This window comes from Sus scrofa, chromosome 1, assembly GCF_000003025.6.
Source record: "Sus scrofa isolate TJ Tabasco breed Duroc chromosome 1, Sscrofa11.1, whole genome shotgun sequence".
Lineage (NCBI taxonomy): Eukaryota > Metazoa > Chordata > Mammalia > Artiodactyla > Suidae > Sus > Sus scrofa.
Window position 1 is genome coordinate 4914795 of NC_010443.5, and position 14795 is coordinate 4929589.

At 50.9% G+C, this 14795-nt stretch overlaps 1 long non-coding RNA gene across 1 annotated transcript; it reads left to right on the top strand.

Annotated features, from left to right (window-relative positions):
* Positions 1201-7467, top strand: LOC110259875. The gene is made up of 2 exons (XR_002342275.1): positions 1201-2019; positions 4578-7467. It is a non-coding gene; the product is annotated as an uncharacterized LOC110259875 (long non-coding RNA).

Consider the following 14795-nt stretch of genomic DNA (forward strand, 5'->3'; position numbering starts at 1 on the left):
AAGTTAAACCCGAGACGTTTTTAAGACTCGCGAGCAAGAGCGCGCAGGGTTGCTAGCGGTGGGGTGACGGTGTGGCCGCACCTCCGGCGGCCTCCGGAAACCTGCGCCGTCTCCTCCCGAGAGTAGGGGGAAAGGTCAGGGACGTCCTAGTGTTATTAAGAAAGTGCTTCTGACCTTGGGATGCTCTGAAAGGGCCTGGAGTCCCCGGGGACTGGCTGGCCCAGCGATTCAGACGGTGGGCCCCAGAGCAAGACCGCCGGGTGGGATCTCGGCTCTGCCACGGCTGATGCGGCCAGTTTCTCACCGACTCAGGGCTCCACGTCCTCTCGCGAAGATGGGGAACCTCGGCGCCTCCTCTGGGGCCACCGGGAACGGTCCAGCAGCTCCAGTGCGTGGGCTCAGCCTCGCCGCTCTGATGGGGCAGCAGGGCTGAGGACTGGCCTGGGGGCCTGGACCCAACACCGGGGCCTCTGCTCCACGGGGTGTTCCTGCACCAAGCTCCCCCCGCGGGGAGGCGGCTCGGCCCTGGTGGGGCATGAGGACCGGCCTTTGCTCTCGGAGCCGGTGAAGATGAGATGCTCTCTGATGTGAGGGGAGCTGCGGTCTGAGACCCCAGCAAAGCCAATTCCCTAACAAGGTCTTCTTCTGGTAGCCATGACTCGTGTTGCTGAAACGCGGATTTCTCAGCATCAATCAATAAAATGTGAAACTGGGCCAACTTATGAATATTTCATATATAACAAATCTAAGTTTTTAATGCTCAAAATGATAAAGCGTCTGTCGATATGCCTCCAACCTCCCAAGGGCTTCTCAGGGCGTCAGATCAGCCGGGGCCCAGCCTTGGAGCCAGATCCTGCCATCAGCTGCATCACCACAGCCTCTGCCTCCACACCTGCTCACACCGGGACTCCAGCTTCCTTCCAGGGAGAACCAGGCACTGGATCATGCATAAAGGGTGACTCTGAAGCTCCCTCTGTGGCACGAGGGGATCAGCAGCCTCTTGGGGGGCACTGGGCTGCAGGTTCTGTGCCCAGTACAGTGGGTTAAGGATCCAGCATTGCCGTGAGATGTGGTGTTGGTCATAGTTGCAGTTCGGATCCCCAGTTGCTGTGGCTGTGGTGCAGGATGGCGGCGCAGCTCCAATTAGACCCCTAGCCTGGGAACTTACCTATGCTGCATGTGCAGCCTTAAAAAAAAAAAAAAAAAAAGAAAGAAAGAAAGAAAAAGAAAAAAAAGGGTTACTCTTGGGGGGGGTGCAGGGACAAACCAAACCAGGGCACAGATGGGATGGGAGAGGGCTGGGAGGTGATGCTGGGAGCTGAGACACACGCAAATGGCCTGACGGCCGCAGGCTCAGGCCCCTGGGCTGCCCTTGAGAACCGCCTGGTGCTGTGATTGCAGTAAAGTGTGGATGAAAAGGAAGAACTCGTTTCACAAGTGCTCTGTGAGTCCAGAACCCCCATCCCCAATTAGGCTTATCAGTCTGCTTTCCTAAGGGGTCCCTGCGATGCCCACCACGAGCCTTCCATCCCCTCCTCTTGGGACCCCTCCTGCCCCTCCCCCCATGCTCTCTGGTTTCCTCCCTTCAATGGGGCAACTTGCAGTTTGGGGCCATTCTCCTCCCTCGTCAGTTATTTACTGAGCCGAACAGCACATTCAAGCCAGGGTTTCACTTCCCTGCCGCCCTGGCCTGCTCTTTGCTCAGCTGGGCTACGTTTCCAGTTGTCAGCATTGAGGCAGCTCAGGGCCACAGGCTCCTGTCTCAGAGTCATGAGAGTGTGGCATCGACAGGCCACAGAGTCCATCTCTTTCAACTCCTTAGTTTACAGATGGGAGGAACTAAGGGTTTACCGGTGGACAGCAAGGATGCTTCCCAGCCCCCTGACCCCAGGGGACAGGGGGACAGAGGTCCTCGGCTCCACGATGCTCCTCTCTCCTTGGCAGGTAGGAAACACCCATCTCTGGTTTTGCGAAAGGCTTTGCGACTCCCGAGAGAAAGCGCCTCACCTAAACGAACAGGTAAGTAAATACGTTTGAGAAAACACGAACGGTATTTGTACTCTTGTCATGAAAGCTGGCTTCTCTCGTTTTCCTAAGTTGCGTTCCTGTTAATACTCGCTGAAGGGTTCTCTGCAGCCTAAGACGTCAGCTGATAAGGGATTCAGGAGATTTGTATAATAATAAGGGACTCTTGAAGGCCAAAGAGTTCTCAAGACTCAAAGGAATGAAGTTATGAAAGTGGAAAATTAAACTCACGGCTGCTGAATTCCATGGGGCCTCCCCCAAGCCCGTCACTGAGCTGCTGGGAGGGAGGCGAGCCATGCGAAGGCTGGGAGCCTGCAGGCTCTTCTCACCGCGCCTCCTATTGTCACCTGTGGCCAGGGAGGGCACATGGTTTTCTTCAGGTCACACAGGCAGTGAGCAGCAGAACCAGAGCCTTCCGAAGGCCTTGGTGTCCCCGCCCAGCGACCTTTCTGCGAATGGACCCTGCCCCTCTGATTCACTGCTGCTGGCAGACAGCTCAAAACCAGTCATGACCTTGGATCCCAGTGGCCTCAGATCACAAATGTGTCCTGGATTGTCAGCGCTGCTGAGTGGCCCACCCTGGTGCAGGCCGTGTGAGGCGAGGACCCGAACCCACACATCTGCTCACCACTCCCTTTTTCAAAAGTCTTCAGGGGCCGCCCTGCCCATTCCAGCTTCTCATCTTGGGTCACACATCAGTGCTGTTCTCCCCAAAGCACCGGTTTGCAACTTTAAGGGGAAAAGACCAGGTCCTTGGCTTTTATTTTAATTGTGAAAAGAAGCAAAGCTTCTCTGACTTTGTAGAATAATACAGGAGCTCTTTCGGGCCATTGCATCCCAATCTGGCAGATGGAGTCTACTTTAGGCGAGGTTTAAGGAACACACACGCAGGAACAAACAGCTCATGGGGGCCTGCGAGGTCCTTCATGATGGACCCCTTCCTGCACACCCAGACTCCTCTCCCTCCACCTTAAGGGCACAGAAAGGTGACTCGCCTGGGGCTCCTCGGGGATGCACTGTCTTGGGTGCCCCAAGTGCTTGCTCAGCTCAACCTGGGCATGCTGGATGCTGGGGGGCCGCCCTGTGCATCGCAGCACACCCCTAGCTGGCCTCCAGCAGAACTGGATGCCTCTCTGGGCTGATTACTGAGCCTCATAGACTCACACGCTCAATGGATGCTGATTCTATGGCTGTAACTTTTTACCTCCCTCTCTCGCCCACAATGACTGTGAACTCCTAGAGGTCAAAGATCATGGCTCCAAATCTATGTTCTTATCTCCTCAATCCTTAGCACAGTGTCTGCTCCACAGGGGGAGTTGAAAAAATGCAGGGTGTGGGGGCAATCTGCCGTTCCAGCCTAGTGGTTCCTGGAGACCACCCCTCCCAGAAGCACTGCAGTCATCCTCCCATCCGAGACCACCACACAGCTCAGCCAGTGACACAATCTCCACATCACTGTATCACTTGATGCCTGCTTGAAAAATAACTTGGCCAAAGAAATAACCCAGGTTTCATCACTAGTCATAGCAACAGTGGTAGTAATAGAGTAATAGTATTAGTCATAGTAACAGCGATAGTAACAGTAGTAGTCATAGTAACAGTAGTAGTAATACAGTAATGTCGTAACAGTAGCAGTCGAAGTAATAGTAGTAATAATACGTCAGGACAGGAGCTGCTGCCATGAGTGTTTTCTCCGAGTTCTGCCAGCTGTTTTCACTCGAATTGCTAATCCTTACATTTCTGTGAACTTCGTCTCCTTATTCCCACATTGCAGGTGGGGAAACTGAGGGTCTAAAAGGTTTTGTTTGTTTGTTTTGCTCTTTAGGGCCACATCTGCAGCATACAGAAGTTCCCAGGCTAGGGGTCCAATCAGAGCTGTGGTTGGGGGTCTACACCATGGCCACAGCAACACAGGATTTGTCTGCAGCCTACACCACAGTTCACAGCAACGCTGGATCCTTAACCCCCTGAGCAGGGCCAGGGATCGAACCCACATCCTCCTGGATACTAATCAGGTTCGTAACCCACTGAGCCACAACAGAAACTCCCGGCTCTAATAGTTTAATTGGCAAATTCAGCATCCTGGCAGTTCCGGGATTAGAACCAAGGCAGTCTGACTCCAAACCCTGATCGCTGCCCTGTCTCTGGCTTCCAAAGTTTGATTCTTAAGGCTGATTCTCAAGAAGTGGTTGTTTCAAGGCTGAATGGCCTCAGTGCACCAGACAAATGGATTATCCGTGCCCTGCTGCAATCTGTGTCACTTCTCATCCTCGTGACAAACAGCAAATTCTAGCAAAATATGGACAAAATCGTTTTGATGCTGTATTTGCACATCCGAGGATTGGAGGTTGGTTTGTGTAATCAAATTGTGTAGAGTTGTAAGAAGGGAGCATCATTGAAATAGCTTACAAAATCACTTTGAAGACGCACATTAAAATCGAAAGAATCCATTGCCTCCCAGATCTTTGCAAAAAGTTAAATGCTAATTGATTATGACATCTTTGTCTGTATCACTGGCTCCATTCGCCATTTCTGCTTTGTCAATATCACAGCTCCACTTTTCATTCCATCCTCTGCTCCTTCCACCACACACATCCCATGCCGGAATAACAGATGGAATATATGCACGACGGGCTTTTCCTCCCCTCTCCCCACAGTTGATCAAAAGGAGCAGCCTGAAAAAAAAAAACAACTCTGGAATTTGCTGAAATTCTGATTTCTTTCAGCACTTTTATAGATTTTATAACTTATCTTTTATTGACTATGCAAGGTCTCTGGTCCCCAGCATCTGTTTGTTGCATCTGGGAAGAAAGATAAATTCCCTCTTTTTTTTTTTTTTTTAAATGCCTCTGAACCACATTTAAGAGACAGACAAACAAGCAGGTCTTGACAGAAGGAGACGGCGGCACATCTCTCTTCCTCTTCCCTGGGTCCGGTGCCCACAGGATGGAAAGAGGAAGAGGTCCTGTCCAGCCTGCGGGGTTTGCCAGGTTCAGGATGAAGGTGCCTGAGACTTCATCCCAAAGAATAGGTGTCCCCCAGACGGGGGACCTGAGGATGGCCAGTCATGAGCACAAGCTTTTGGGAGGCTGCCTGATATGTACCCCTCCCCCCAACACACATCAGTTACAATTTCTCAGACCTAAAGAATTGTGCCTGGTCACCTAGAGACATGATTATACATCACGGGACGTCGTTATAATAATGGCTACGGTGCTGCAACTTCTTTAAAGCCTCAGCTGTTCGATTCAGCCTCTTCAGCTTCACAGCTGTTTATAAGATTAATAGACTCTGATGAGGAATGGACTCTCCCACTGGAGAAGAAAAGAGAGAGCGTCTGCTTTTACCCTCACAGAAGTAGCACTCCCATCGTGAGATGGTGTCTGTACCCCTGACAGCCCAGGTGACAAGGAGGCAAGGGTGGCGGGGAGCAGCCCTGGGGAGGGTGGTCTGGGAGAACACGGGTGCTCCCCTTGTCCCAGAGGCTGTACTGGCCCCCGTGACGGGAGCCAACTCTGCAGCTGGGGACACGGCCTGGGCTGGGAGGCAGCCACAGGAGAAGGGGGCCCCAGGAAGGAAGGAAGAGGAAGGACAGGGACATGGATCCACGGGGGACCCACCGGGGGCTGCCAGGATGCCTGCAGCTCCTCGTTCCCTTTCTGGGGTCCCCAAATCTGGCACCAGGACCTGCAGAAGGACCTCTCCTGTGCCACATGGGAATCCCGCTTTCAAGGCAAATACCAGCTGGTAAAGATGGCATGGCGAGTCTTCCTAAGTCTCAGAGCCAGGGTGTCACCCGCGTGGGCCCTGGGGAGCCAGTGTGGGCCTTCCTGGGGTTGAAGGTCAATGGAAACGAAGGCCTTGGGTGATCGGGTCAGGGAAGAAGGCACCATGACACTGGGGAGGCAGGAGCCAGGCGCAGACACTGGAGGAAGCTCAGAGACCAGCGTGGAGGGAGGTGCGCCTGGACCAGGCGGCCAGGAGGGTGGCCCTCCAAGGCCCAGGCTCCATCCGATGCAGTCCCTCATTGGCAGTTGGAACAGAACAACCAGCCACTTAGTGGTGACTTGAATAAAGGAAGGAAGTCTTCCTAAAAGATGGAAACAGGAAGTAGACTTCTGACTGTCAGCTTGTCTTTCTGCTGCTCCCCCAACTGTGCCTCTTTTCTTGGCTACTTTAATGTTCCAGAAAGAGACCAGGCTCCTTACAGTCTTAAACAGAGCGAAACAGAGCACCCGAAGCCAGGAGGCTGAACTGGAGAGAGGCTTGTTTTCTGCTCTTGGATGGGGGGCGCCCCCGTCCTCAACCTCACTCTGCGGTTTGAGAGAAGCGTGGATGCACCATTGGTTCGCGGGGTGTGTGCCCCTTTCTTTGCCTGAAACAACTGCCCTTAGCTGGACCACCATGGCATCTGCTTCTTGCTCAGCTCCCGGAAAACCCCAAGCGGACTGCCAAGATCAGCCTTATCTCTGCCTCTATTTTCCTCTTAACTGACCGCAAGCAGACCCCAACGGGAGGAAGGAGGGTAAGGCCCATAGTAATGTGGCCATAGTTCACACAGCTGCTTGGTGAAACCTGGGGCAAAGGACCAAAGCCACATCATGGACTTGTAAGCATCATCCTTCTCCAGACATGAACCCCCCTCCCATCCGTCTCCAGGAGCCACTTGACCTGATGGATAAAACGGGCTGTGGTACTCAGAACAAGCCCCTCCGCTCCAGCCCTGTAAACTCCATTCAATCCTTCCTATCATCTTCAGCGAAAAAGAAGCAGGGCCTTCCTGACAGCAGAGAGTGCCGAGAAGAAGAAGGAGGAGGAGGAGGTGGGGGAGGAGGAGGAGGAGGAAGGAGGAGGAAGAAGAAAGAAGAAGAAGAAGAAAAAAACAACCCCAACACCTTCTTGTATCTAAACCCGCTCGGTGCTAATTTAACGTGGCAACGAGATAAAAGTTCGCCCGGGCTGCTGTCAACCTCACTGGATCGGAATGCCGTCTACTTAGCATAGGAGTCAAACAATTCCCTGGCAATAGATTGCTTTCCACTGTAGGTCTACTAGATAAATAGAAAAGTAATTAACAGAGCGCCATGGCAGATGTATCAGGCGGAATTTCATTAGAGCGGAAGAACGGAGGGAACCACGAAGTCGCCGCGTGTCTCGGCCTTTGGTGGTGATGGAGTTTTCCTGCTGCCTCTCTCTGGGCCGGACATGTCCTTTCTGCCTCTCCTCCAGAAAAGAAAATTCTGAATTTCCTATTATATCTTCACCTTAATCAACGGGCCAAGAAAAATCTTAAGTGCCTGAAATTGGTCCAAAAATAAATAATTCTCCTCATTTTGCCATTGAATTATTTGGGTCCTAAAACGTATGGATGATTATATCTCTTTCATTGTATTTTCTTTCTTTTCTTTTTTGCTTGATTATTAAATACCTGATTTCAAAATGCTAATGGAATGTCTTGTTATTATTTTTCCTCCCTCCCCTTGGAAAATAAGTGGTATTATGTCATGTATAACAGCAGGAAGAAGTGAAATTTCATAGGAAGGACATTTATGCTCGGTTGGAGAAAGAAAAGACGTTGAAGGCATTTATTTTTGTCCGGCTTTTAAAAACCATATTTGAAAGTACTAAACTCAATTTCACATGTCCAGAATGGTCTAACCTAATTTTGGCATATTAATTAACAATAAAAGTAGTGTGTTGCCGCATACAAAGAAATAAAATAATTAACTTACTGAGGAAATGGGGTCATATGATTTTACTTTCAGAGGGTAATGAATGACACTGAGTAATGGGGACAGTGTTTTGCAAAGCAACTCTGGCTGCAGAGCCTGATGGAATTCTTTGTTAAATACCCAACGGCCGGCTGACCATTTTCTCCATCTTCAAACATTACCTGATTCAACCCAGAGGAACCCACCTACACATCAGCGAGGCCAGCGGGAGGCAAGCTTTTGAGTAGTTTCAAGGATGAGTTGAGTATCCAAATGCTCCCTGAGTCAATACACGCTAAGGAGCTTTTGACTTGGGGAAGAAATTCCAACGTTTTTGCTTCTTACATATTCGGACCTTTGACCTTGGAATATTTTGTTACGTTTCATTCCCCAGGGGAAAAAACCCCCAATCTTTCAAGTGGTTATTATACAGCCAAGTGCATGAATATGCATGAGACGTCATTATGACCACAAGGCGACACTTAAAATGTTCAAGGGTCTCTTCCTAAGATTTTGCAACTTGTTCGGTGACAATAAATCAGTGTCCAGTTCTTGGTTGCTGAGCTCTGCTTTTGATTGATCCATCCAAGTTTCCAAGAAAGTGGTTTTCAAGAGCCCTAAACCCATTTGTCCAATCATTCATTCATTTGACAGATGCAAAAGGAGCTGTTTAATTGCCAGTGTCTGTGTTTTATGCAGAAGGCCATATTGAGAGCTCTGGAGTCAGTTCTTTGCAGGTCAAGCCTCGGAATTTCTAGATTTTATTTTATTGTATTTTTTAATTTTTTTGTCTTTTTGCCATTTCTTGGGCCGCTCCCGTGGCATATGGAGGTTCCCAGGCTAGGGGTCCAACTGGAGCTGTAGCCACCGGCCTACACCACAGCTCACAGCAATGCCGAATCATTAACCCACTTAGCAAGGGCAGGGATCGAACCCGAAACCTCATGGTTTCTAGTCGGATTCGTTAACCACTGTGCCACGATGGGAACTCCCGGAACTTCTAGATTTTTAAAGCTGAAACTGAGCAGAGAGAAGTCAAGCGGCTCGTCCCCTCTCGCTGCCTCATGTGGTCAAGACTGGAAACAGGATCTGACTGCCTTTGCTCAATGAGTCCGCCAAGTTTGGGGGCCAAAGTGTAGAATTACCACGAGACCCTGGTAACCAAGAGTTGCATGTCGAACCCACTTCTGACTTTCAGAGCTTAATTTCCTTTTCTTTTTTCCTTTTTACTGCTGCATCTGCGGCATATGGAATTTCCCAGGCTAGGGGTCACATCAGAGCTGCAGCTGCAGGCCTACATCGCAGCCATGCCAGCCAAATGCAAACTATGCTGCAGCTCACAGCAATGCTGGATCCTTAACCCACTGAGTGAAGCCAGGGATGGAACCCGCATCCTCATGGAGACATCGGGTTCTTAACCCACTGAACCACAACAGGAACTCCCAGAACTTGATATTTCAACAGAGAAATCTGACATCGTATTATCAGAATCTTCAAGGCTGTCAAACATAAACTCCCCATTCAGAATTGACCTCAGTTCCCGAGCCTTGCAGCAAATTCACACCTGGAGAAGACCTTTCCACCTTTAGGACTGACCATCCCACATCCCTGTCCTACGGGGGAAGGCAGTGGAGCTGGAGAGAGGGAACGGCTCCCACCAGCAGCCTCCCGGTTCTCTCTTGGTGGGTGGGAATCCTGCTCAAGCAGTCCATGGCCTCTGACGATAACTTTTTGTTCCAAATTAGCCCAGAAAAAGCGATTTACAAATAATTTACAAAAACAGCCCTTTCTTGCATTTTTGCTCCTGGGCTCCTGTCTCTGATTCACAGGCCACGTCTTTGAGAAGGGGAGCAGGTGGAATCCAGGTGTCAGGCCTGGGCTCCTCCAGGGACTGGTCACAGCCCAATGGGGTTTAAGGGCAAACTCTTAAAATCAGCCCTGTAGTGACAGGGGGCCAGGCCCCATCGCAGGGCTCCTGGAGTGTCGCCTTTGCCGTCTCCTCCGGAAAGCCCTCCAAGGCTGGAGGCTGGCTCTCTCACACTCTTGGTTGTTGTCACCCCTTTTTTAGGGCTGCGCTGGCAGTATATGGAAGCTCCCAAGCTAGGGGTCGAATCGGAGCTACAGCTGCCAACCTACACCACAGCCACGGCAACGTGGGATCCATGCTGCATCTGTGACCTACACCACAGCTCATAGCAACGCCTGATCCCCAACCCACTGATCGAAGCCACATCCCCACGGATACTAGTCAGACTTGTTTCCGCTGCGCCACAATGGGAACTCCCAAAAGCCAACACATTTCAAACCTGGTTTCTGTTCTACGCCATCGTCTTGCCAATCACGTGGCTGTGGAGAGGCGTGGGAGGCACCGTGAAGCCACCAGGAGACCGACTCTCAGGGAGGCCGACAAGCGACCGCCCTTCTGTGAGGCTTGGTCCCCTCACCTGCAAACTGGCGGTGATCTTCCAGGGTGATCAGGGCTCAAGGGGAGCACCCACGGGGCATCCTCGGGTTCTGGAAGCTGTTCAACCCCCCCCCCCCCCCCCGCCTCAGGCTTCCAAACTTCTTTCCAGGCGTGTTGAACCCGCCTTGGTCATCCCCAAATGCCGATGACCATTTATCTTATTCACAAACCATTTTGTGTATCCCTGGATTGTTTTACAGTTTTAACATTTTATTGTTTTGTCTTGTTACTTTTAGCTTTTATTAAAGCTGCCAATTTTTATAATCAATTTTCTGTTTGTATTGTTTACCTTCCTTGACATTGTGATTTGAAAGGATGTCTCTCTCTCTCTTTTAACGCTCTTATCTGCTCTGTGTTTTAGAAGGTCAAGAAGTTTGCTGACCGACTAACAGAATGATCAAAACGTCCCACACCCAGGCTTTCCTTCTCAAACCCCAGAACTGCAGGGTCAGGGAGTCCTCTGCGGTCCGGGTGGGCCGCAGGGCTGATGGATGCTGGAAAAAATGTTGACGATGAGATGCGGAGATGACCCATGAAGTAACCCTGCCCAACGCGGGGCACCCTTCTGCGAGGCCCAAGGCCCGCCATGTAGACCTGTGGGTCCCCCTGCAGGGTTTTCCGTCCCGCTCCGGGCTGCCCCTCTCCCGTGGGGGAAATGCCCCCCTTCCCTGGTAACCCGCGTCTGCTTTCTGTTTGTGCCTCTGCCGACATTTACTTTTATCCACATTTTTTTGGCTCAGCATCTTGGTTCAGATGCCGACCTTAGGCCTTTGCACAAATGCCTTGCAAACACATACGTCGGTCAATGTCAGTATCAGATCGGGTTCGCTCACCCTGGACGCGTATTTATTTATTCCCGTTTTACAAGCTAAGCGTCTCCTCCTGGGCCCGGCCCTTCATTCCCTTAGTTCTGAGTTGTCCGCTCCGCTCACAGGCGCTGAGCTCCTCCGAGGTGCGGGGCTGGGGGCTCCACCCGCCGCCCTCTGAGCGCCTGTGCTGATTGCTGCTCTCCGTCTTCCTTTTCATTGCTTCGGCGTCCTCGGTGTGACTGCGCTCCGAGGTGCCCACACAGCGCATAATATCCCATGACAGGATGCCTTTCCGGGTGCAAACCAAAATAGCACTGGCCTTTGTGCGGCCTATTCCTTTCTAATCTCGTCCTGACACGCCGCCCAGCCTCACCTCTCAAACATTTCGGTCCCTGTCTGACCCACGTCGTGAGGGCTGGGATAGATCTAAGGCGATCTTCTGCGGCTTCTGTATTTGCGAGCTTTGAATCCATTCACATGTTTTCTCCTCACCACCATCTGAATTGCGTCCCTGGTGGGAAGTCAGACGCTTGTTTTTCAATCCGGTTTCCTTCTGCTCACAAAGATGTGAAAGAAACTATATCCAGGCTTGGAAGAGAGGCTCAATTACATTCTAGGAAAGTAACAATTTAGACAGTCTCGTTTTAAGCAACCGCGTCTCTTTTTTTTAAAAATTTAGAGCTGGATGAGAACTGAGGAATCGCTCCCCCAAACCTGAGCTTCTGCGGGGAGGGTGTGCTGAATCAGGATTAGATTCGGGGCCTCCCGCCTCAGTTTGGTCTGTGGGTCCCCTTTCAAGTCTACCTTTTTTAAAAAAAAATATTTTTACTTTTATTTTTTAATTAAAGTATAGTTGATGTACAGTGTTCTGTCAATTTCTGCTATACAGCAAAGTGACCCAGTCATACATACATATACACAATTTTTCTCACATTATCCTCATCGGGTTCTATTACAGGGATTGGCTGGAGTTCCCTGTGCTGTACAGTAGGACCTCATTGCTTTTTTTTTTTTTTTTTTTAAGGGCTGCACCCAAGGCATATGGAAGTTTGCAAATTTCCCAGAGTTCCCAGGCTAGAGGTCAAATCAGAGCCACAGCTGCCAGACGATGCCTCAGCCACAGCAATGCCAGATCCAAGCCACATCGCAACGTACACCACAGCTCATGGCAATGCCAGATCCCTAACCCACTGAGCAAGGCCAGGAATTGAACCTGCATCCTCATGGATACTGGTTGGGTTCATTTCCACTGAGCCACGTTGAGAACACTACTTATCCATCCTAAATGTAATTGCTTGCGTCCACTCGCCCCATATTCCCAGTCCATTCCACTCCGCTCCTGCCTTGGCAACTACAAGTCTGCTCTCCATGTCTGCGAGTCTGTTTCTGTTCTGTGGAAAGGTTCATCTGTGCCATATATTAGATTCCACATAGAAGTGATATCATATGGGTATTTGTCTTTCTCTTTCTGACTTACTCCACTTAGTATGAATTCTACTTTTTTAAATCAAAGATAGGTATGTTAAAAAAAGAGTAAAACCACACCCAAGGCCACATCAATCACACATGTTTCCCGTGCCCTGAGCCCCAAACGTGCCTTTCATCCCAGGCTCCTGGGGCCTCTGACTTGTGTTGCTTAACCCCTCGGGGACCCTGCAAGCTCACTCTGGTCCAGGCGGCCTCCCAGTGCGATGGAACCCGGGCCTCTCTTCCCAGCATCTGTTAACCCCCGGTGATGGCCATGTGTCTGCAACAGTTGTCGCTGGCAGCCATGCCCCCTCATGTTGCCTGACTGACTGCATCTCTTTCTTGATAGGGACTGCGTTTTATTTTTGGACAGCTCGGGTTGTTAGAAAGTTTCCCCTCTGATCAAGCCAACTCTGCCTTATCCTACTGCCCTTCCTGGGTCCGTGTTGCTCCGTGACCTTCAAGCAGACTTGGGTCTTTCCCTGCCCTGCTCCTTGACCATGGCCGTCCCCTCCCCTGACCTGCCTCATTTTGACCCCTCGTCCTATTTTCACTTTTCACCGAAGCTTTGCCATTGACAACCCAGCTGGAGTTTCCCCCCGGCTTTTTCTTGACACTTTCTCTAGGACACCTCCTCTGGCATCGACCGCCCCACCACCCCGGCTCCTAGATCTTGAAGGTGTTGAGTTTGCTGCCCCCCCAAGTCAGGAGTAGCCGGGGTGATGGCTCGCCCCACCAGTGTTGGGCCCCGTCAGTTTGGGAATGAGCCTTGGCCTTGCAGGTCTTAGCTCTGTCCTCTGGAGCAGCATCGGGTACATCTAATCCCTGCTGGTATTTCAGGAGCATCACCCCACCCCTCCGGCACGGCTCTGCTCCCTGTCCTGTGCGCTCTTTTAAAGGGTGGATATAAATGCCTGTGTGTGGAGATGGTGCTTGACCTGCACAGGGACCAGGGGCGTTCTCCTGCCTTGGCTGGAACAGTCTATTTCATCAGTGCCGAGTCTTGCCATGGGTTTTGTTTAGCAGCGTGATCACACCCTGAGCTGTGGCCAACCAAATACATCCACCTCTTCCCCTCTCAACTGCGGAGGTGCCGTAAGCCTGGTCCCGATTCTTCTCTGCTTCCAAATCTGGTGCATCCTCTTAACTCCTATTTCACCAGGATAGCTTATGCTAGCTGACGGATGTCTTTTCGAATCCTGATTCTTTCTTGTGCCTTTACCCTTGTTTTTATTAATATATGAATTGTGGGCTTCCAAAGCCTAGGCGGGCATGTTCAGTAAGGGCACAGGTTCACTGCTCTGAACAGCTTTGCATGTGCCCTGGTGTCCGTGAAATAAGGAATGGATGGTGGATGGCAGGGGCCGGGTTTCCCCTGTTGGAGGGATGTTACAGATGCCCAAGGGGCAAGGCGGGGTTAGAGGCAGAGGCATCAGGATGCATGTGCGTTTAGCTTAGTACAGATTCGGATAGCTGGATACAAGAGTAATTGCAGGAGTTCCCACTGTGGTTCGGCAGTAACGAACCCCACTACTATCCGTGAGGACGTGGGTTCAATCTCTGGCCTCGATTGATGGGTTAAGAATCTGGTGTTGTCCTAAGCTGTGGTGTAGGCCTGCAGCTCCAATTTGACCCCTAGCCTGGGAACTTCTGTGTGCCGTGGGTGCGGTACTAAAAAGATTGAAAAAAATACATCTACCTGGGCTCTGGGAAACCTAGCTAGGTTGACACAGCCCAATACCACCAGTCAACTTCTTATTTTGGTACCTACACACATTTCCTGTAACCATCCTTAACGTCCAAATAAATAGAGTCATGCTTTCAAAAAGGAAAAAAAAAAAAAAAATCTACCCAAGTCCACGCTGACATAAAGAAATGACTGAATTAATACACAGATTGGGGGTGAAGGGACGAATACCTTTGAGAAGAATTCCAAAGCATTTACACAGACACTCCCCAGCCCCGCTCTCTGCCCTTGAGTGTGGCTGGACTTCCAAAGAGCTGAGTCCAGAAGAGAGAGAGGAGTACATCCCCACTGGACAAGCCTGGTAACCCCTCCCTTGGCCGGGTGATGGGGCTACTGGTGTCGCTGGCCATCAGTGGGTGGTTTCACACTTGCTGTGATGAGAGGCGGAGGCACTTCACCTCCGTGATCTCCCCACATCCATTAACCGCAGTCTATTCGTGAGGAAAACATCCGAAAAAGTGAAATCGAGGGACGCTCTGCAAAGGAGCTGACTGGTAGTCCTCCAAACTGTCAAGCCATCCAAAACGAGGGAAGACGGGGGAAACTGTCACCGAGCGGAGGAGGCCAAGGAA